This window comes from Rhagoletis pomonella, unplaced genomic scaffold (assembly GCF_013731165.1).
Source record: "Rhagoletis pomonella isolate Grant_MI unplaced genomic scaffold, Rhpom_1.0 Rhpom_scaffold_00002, whole genome shotgun sequence".
NCBI classification, from domain to species: domain Eukaryota; kingdom Metazoa; phylum Arthropoda; class Insecta; order Diptera; family Tephritidae; genus Rhagoletis; species Rhagoletis pomonella.
The window spans coordinates 8,646,942-8,653,998 of NW_023458556.1; the positions used below are offsets into that span (position 1 = coordinate 8,646,942).

General features: G+C 34.1%; 1 protein-coding gene and 1 long non-coding RNA gene across 5 annotated transcripts in view; one reads left to right on the plus strand and one right to left on the minus strand.

The window, feature by feature from the left end:
* LOC118732995 (glycine-rich cell wall structural protein 1) overlaps positions 1 to 7,057 on the plus strand; it is a 172,159-nt gene that overhangs the window by 117,233 nt on the left and 47,869 nt on the right. The window lies entirely within an intron of this gene.
* LOC118732996 overlaps positions 6,824 to 7,057 on the minus strand; it is a 4,713-nt gene continuing 4,479 nt past the window's right edge. Inside the window, exon 2 of the long non-coding RNA XR_004992199.1 lies at positions 6,824 to 6,976. This is a non-coding gene — a long non-coding RNA (uncharacterized LOC118732996). The remainder of the gene's footprint in view (positions 6,977 to 7,057) is intronic.

A 7,057-nucleotide genomic window follows, 5' to 3' on the forward strand; every position in this document is an offset into this window, starting at 1 on the left:
AAAAAACTTCATGACTGCCTTGTAATGCGTTGTTTTTGTACAAGTTTTGCCTTTTTAGTTTATGAAAGTCATGCCAAGCCAGTAATCAGCCACTCAGTGGTGTGCGAAGTAATCATTTCTTTCTGGGCAGCCCCATGGCGTATACGTACCGCAGAAAATGGGGTGGAAACATATGTACATACTAAGTATGTAGGTATGTACGTATGTATGTTTCCACATTGATCACTTAATTGGCTTTGCAGCGCAATTAGTCTTCAAAGGAATTTAATTATGCGAATTGTAATATTTTAGCTTTAGTGTCACACACACAGTTGATATTTATGCTGCTTCTGTTAATCCCCGCTATTTCTGATGTCTATCTGGCGAGAATTTATTTGCTGTTCCAAATTATTCTTATTCCTATGCGAGCTTTTTGTTTTTAATCGAACTGTATTGCAATAAATTCGATATTTATTGTCAGTGGCATTGCTGGCCACAAATTTGCCATCATCACTGATAAACGTTTTATAACTTTATATTTGTCTGCTTTGTTTGTCAGCTGAATCAATTATTGGCATACGCACAACAGCAAATACTTGTGGATGTATGTAAATAAGTATACACGCATACATATGTAAGTATAGGATTGCATACAATGATACATACCCTGCAGAAAAAATTATCAATTGATAAAAAATAATTGTAGTCAGCATTTTTGCGGGATTTATATAAAATATATAACATGTAGTTAGCTTCAAAAAGCTAACTTGAAACTAGTTGACAAGTAATGGAGGAGTAACGAAGGAGATTTTTTTTCTTTAAACGCATTTCTATTTAAATATCCTGCACTTCGCACAAACTTTTTCGAATTGAGGACAAATAAAAGGAAGATCGAAGTTTCATATTATCATTTTGAAGTTATGCCTGATGGAGTTGGAATATGGGACCATTCATATTTTATGTCCAAAAGTAGTTAATTACAAGTTAGTTACATCAAATGCAGAGGTAATCGCCCTTGATTATTTCGCGGCCATCGCCATAGAAATATAGTTAGCCCTCGTCAAAGAAAATATACGGATAATAAGTGACTTTCAGCTCCTTCCTAATCAAGTTAAAGTTAGCTTATAGTTAGATCCATTTCCTACAGGGTATGTATATATACATATGTATGTATGTGAGTAACTGTTCTATGCAGCATTTGATCAGTCATGCATATTTGATTTTGTATTTAGTTCAATATTTACTCAATAAATACTGAAACGAAATTGTGGCCTTTGATAGTTTCTCGGTTCTTAGACTACTCATTTCGATAGTAGATATTATTTATTGTATTGTCATTGGACAAAATTTAAAAGTGCTTTTAGATAGAAATATTATTATTTGTAAATATATGAAACAAGTTGTATATAATATTTTTGTCTGATACCAAATTAAGCGGCAAAATTTGGTGACCTAGTCAACCAAAAACGGGAAAAAATACATGCAATTCAAATTCTCTCATCTTTGTATCAAAATTGGCTTGGTATTTACTATGTTTATTGATTTCATACTTCTTTTCACACTAATTAAAGAAATCTTTTTTGTCCCTTTTACTTCTTGAAATAAGACTCTAAGACGAGGTAGGCCCCGTTTTTTTTTTGGTTACATTCGACCAAATTTTATTGAACTGTGTTATTATTTGACAGTTCTTGAGATTTTGCTTTGGCTTCAGCGATGAAGATCCCCTAAACGAATGTTTACAAACAATTCCATGATAGCCTTCCGCAAACCTTTTTAAAGTCCAAACCGTCTGAAAAAGCTAATTTTTTTAGGGTCTGGGTACCCATAGTCCTTACAGACAAGGTAGTGGTACATTTGTACCACCAAATATCTTTATACATTATGTATGGAGCTCGTTTCTAATTTCAGTTGTGTCCATCGCATGGCATCACTGTAAGACTAAAAACATATCGACGATCAAAGATAACGAATAAAGCGTCAATTAGTCAGAAGGAAAAGTCGCTCAAGTGGGTATTGATAAGTAAAACAATCACTCAAACTCATAGATAAGCGTTGCACCAAAATTTGAAATGCTTAGTGAAAAGATTTTAGCGGATAAGTCATAAGTTATGCAAATTATCAAAATTTATTAGCATTTCGTTGCACCAAAAATGTTTATTTATCACTTGTCATTTTTTATTTTGCAAAGTTTAGCATTATTTTGCTAAAAATAATTTTACCTATCATACCAGTGCCAATAATGAAAGGCGTGCCATAAAAAAACAAATCAGCTACAGTATAAATATTGATGTAGTGAAAAAATTGGGGCTATCTCGTAGCCAAATTGAAAAGAAATTTTATAAAAAATTGGAGCGAACCTAAAATATAATAGTGAGCAAAATAATGGCATGGTCGAATACATGGGTCGACAAATTAGCGCTATGTAGAGTAATCCGTCGAAAGGAAAATGTCGTAATAAACAAATTGATGACTGAAACTATTTATTGGTCGGAATTTTCGCAAAATATTGCCAACAAATTTTTCAACATTGGTGGATTTCCTTAAGTCGCGGGGTGCATTGACGGAACTATGATAAACATAGATGAAGGTTACTTAGTACCAATTTGTTAATCGGTACGGAAATCATTCAATTAATGCGAGGTGGTTTTTGTGTTTTTGTTACAGAATTATTTAGGAAGGAACCAAATAAATAATCCTAAAATGTAGAAAACTATAGTGATTTATATAAACATACATATGATAGTCAAGACGGACTAACTTTTTTTCCTTAATAATTTTTAAGACTCCCAACTTATAGTAAGAAAAAAAGAGAAATTGAAAATGTTTATCAAATCGCACATGGGCTGGCTAAACCTTCGTTTTCCATTAAGAAGCGGTAATCATTTTAGCTAAGCACATTATTCGAAAAGTTCTCTATTTGAAAAGCAAAAGAAATTGGAAATTGGAAAGAGAATGGTTATCAAATCGACTAATCCAAAAAAAATCGTCAGTTACTAATTTTTGTATAAGCTGATACGTTTTTTTTGATAAGTAAAAAATGCAGCACTTATCCACTTTACTTTTCAAAAAAGGCTTATCCAAAAGTTGTAAAGCCGTTGGTGCAATTGGGCCCAGCACACAAACTTGGCAGAATAGATGGAGCAACGCGAACACCGCCTTGCGACGCGTGGTCAGCCGGCGCGCGTACTGCGCGATACCACGCGGAATTGCCCACCACGCGAACGCTGACCTCCTCAGTGTTATGAACTTTTAAAGTTGTATCTATACCACGATCATAGTATGTAGTATGTTTGTCAATATTTTTTGATAGAGCAATAATGTTCATGGATTTTACTGCGCTTGCGAAAAGGTAATAGTTTTGTCTGTGATAAGAAATGGAGGATAATTATTTTGAAAATTTCTGACATTAATTCACTTTTAAATTATGTTTTAATGCCACTGACATTATTTCCACAATTCTTCTGACATTATTTCACTTTTGACCTTTGTATTAATGCCGCCACTGACATTAATTCGCTTATCAATTGTGTATTTATGTCAATGAAATTAATTTAATTGACATCATAGCACGTTACCGAATACTTTTCCAGCGCTGCTCCATCTTTGTTTAAGAGTGTTTTGAATGGAAGTAATTACTTAACATACGTATTTTATTTGAGTGCCCCTCAAAAACCCTTACTGTAGATATTTTTTCCAATCGTTCAACCAAATCAGGACTATGCATGCCTGATCCAGTACGGGTACGAGTAAATAAAACCATTGCCGAAATACTTTAACCAGCATTAGAAGTGGTCATTCAAATAAGGTTTGCCCAATTATAGTAGAAAATATTCGTATCGTGATCGGATCGTGATCGAAAGTCTTTGAATCGCCGTGCTTTGTAATACGATTTGTGTAATGTGTGTTGCGGTTTCTTTAAACAATTGATTTTTTAAATAATAACTTTATTTTGTTGTTTGACCTTCATGTGCTTGTATTTGCTGGCAAAACTGCTCATGCCCATGGTATACCATGGCTATAAGAAAACGAAACGAACTGCATGCTAAATGGAGAAGAAATACATATGACTGGCTTCTGCTGGGTCCAATATAAAATGGTCCGGAATGAAGCTACACGTATTACTAGAAAGGCGAAACATTTGTACTTTAATAATAAATTAAATCATTCGCTACCCTCGAAAGATCTAAGACGCAATACGAAAAACCGTAATGTGTATGCAACAATTAAATCGTAATGTACTATTGATCCTGAAACACTAAATAATTTCGTTTACGGATGTTAATCCGGGGCATTCTTGTGTCGAAAAGGAATTTTAGTTTGAAGGTGTTAGTGAATTCAATGTGGTGAATGTTTCAGAAATTTATCATGATTGCATTACCATTTATTATTAGTACCCTTACCCACATCATTCGTTTTAGTTTCCCAAGTGCATCATTTCTCTCTGCATGGAAAAAGCTATTTACTATACCTGTTGCTAAAAAAAACAATTGCACTTGGTACCAGTGATTACAGGCCAATCACCATATTTCCTGCCGTTTACAGGTTTCTGGAGCTATTATGGCAGCACAGATCTCAGCTTATGTTCAACAAAATAATTTACTATCCGCACGGTATCTGGTCTTCGAGTCCAACACAGCTGTTGCACTGCAATGTTAAAGATACCAGAGTACAGCGTGATCAAGGAAACAAAACTCGTCTCTTCATTTTGGACTTCTGCATGACCTTTGACATGGTAAACCATGATCTTCTGTTTCAGCTATCTTAAGGGGAGAACTCAAAAGGGTAAACTCTCAGTGCAGAACTATTATCTTAGGTGTTCCGCAAATGTCTAGCGTAGGTCCACTCTTGTTTAGTCTTTCCGTTAACGATGTGTTTCTGTATGCCTGTATATGAATGCTCATGCGTACGCCGCCGACATCCAACTGTAATTGTTAAGTCATATTTATTAGTCTAATCGAAGTCATGTTCTTTAAAATTGATTCTAATCTGTTCGCCATTTCTGTCTTGGCCACTGTTTACATTTAAATACCTCTTAATCGTATGTTTTACCGAGATAAGTAGTAATGTTGTACATGGCGAGGATATTCCGAGGCTTTGGATTGGTAACAAAGCTATTTTGTTTACTGATAAAATGAAAAATTTAGGCTTTCTTGTTAATTCCAGATTAAGCGGCGTCTTTGCTACTTTACGTAGATTGAAAATTTCTGCACCATAATTGGACGTAAGCTAGCCATTCAGCTTATTGTACGCCAAATAATATATCCCGAATTAAATAGTAAACAGTAAACTTGACTGAGCGTCAGCACATAAAATCGAGATGGCTTTTAATAGAGTTACACGCTACGTCACTCCACACAGCACAGTAATAAGATTCTGGCTGTTTATATACAAGTTGCTTGAGTGGAATGCATCTAAATACCTTTGTGACAAACTGATCCGGCCACAATATAGGTGCCAAACGAAAAAAAATTTAATAGAGCTTAGTTTCGAAGATATTTTTGAAGAGGATTGCCACCTGTTTGTAAATGAAATTATGCATACAGATGGTTTATTTGGCACACTTTCTACGGATTTCCCAAGAATGGTCTTAGACTGAAAATAATTCCAATAAATCAAGAGGGCGTGGCGCCTTCCATACAGATTTGAATTTCCATAATGCATAGATATGTATGTCTGGAAGTATTTGTGTAGGAGAATACTGGAACTTGGTATAGAGATATGTATGTGAAATAAAATTCATACCTACGGAGAAAAATGGGCGTTGTTGGAAAAGGGGCGTGGCACCTCCCATACTAACTGAAACCTTCAAATCTCTCAAATATCTCTTCAAGTGTTTGGTTTAGAGTACTCAAGCTTGAATGGAGATATGTACGTATGTAGGAACGGAGAAAGGACATACCAGAGGTGGACGTACTTACCGTGACGTGCAACTCTGACTTACGGTGACATACAACCCTGACTGACGATGAAAAGCAACCCTAATTTTCAAAGAAGAACAACGAGTATAAAACACAAAAGACTGCTGTTTCCGAGACGAGCAGTCGAAGTATGAAACTTGACAGAAACGGACGTACACACCATTATTTCGATTAATCATCATTATTTTACAAATACATTAAATATGTAAAATCCTATATGTATGTATGTGAAATCAATCTCATGGAGATAGTTGAGAGTTATTGGACAAGGGGTAGTGGCAACTTCCATGCAAATTGATTTTTTTAAGCTTCATATCTCTGGAGATGTTTATTGTAGGGGATTGGAACTTGGCAACGAGATGTTTTGTATACAAAATTAATACCATAGATACTCGTGGAAAAAATTGGGCTACCTCCCGTACAAATTTACTATTTTGTACTGCTATCTCTAGAAGCATTGGGACTTGGTATTGGTCAATATAAAATAATTTTCTTCCATAAAAAGTATGTTCGAAACTTTTTTATGTGGAGGTAAGTGCATAAAGTGTATATAAATACACAAAACTTGTAAAACGTACCAATAGCGAATGCTCTGAGTTCACAATCTGAAATAGTAATGGGCAATATTTCTGCTGGAGTTGTAAAACTATCGATAGTATATATCACCATCGATAGTTTTTAATAGTTTTAAAAAAACATCGATGGTCTTCGATACTCACCAAAACAAAATAAACTATCGATACTATCGATAGTTTTGCTACTCTACCGATGACGAAACACTAACTATTCGTAAAACTTAAATTATTGGACCTACAACCAATTGGTTATTTTCATAAAAATATACTTACTTACGTGTGCGTACTTACTTTTCCGAAAAATCATTTCAATAATCCTGTGTAAAAAATAATTGAGTCAATTAAATCCAGTACTTTTGTATCATATAATTTCGTTTATTTATTTATTTGATTCCAGCTATTTACATTCCAAACACATTTCACAGTTATTCTGTTTTCTGTTTTCTATTTGTATATTTTCTTTTATATCGAATGTATTAAAATCAAAAATTATTATTTAGTCACCTTTAGAAATTAATTTGTTCTCTAAAGTAAATCGTGTATACTTTTTTCTATATATACATTTCTATAAACTAATTGATTGAT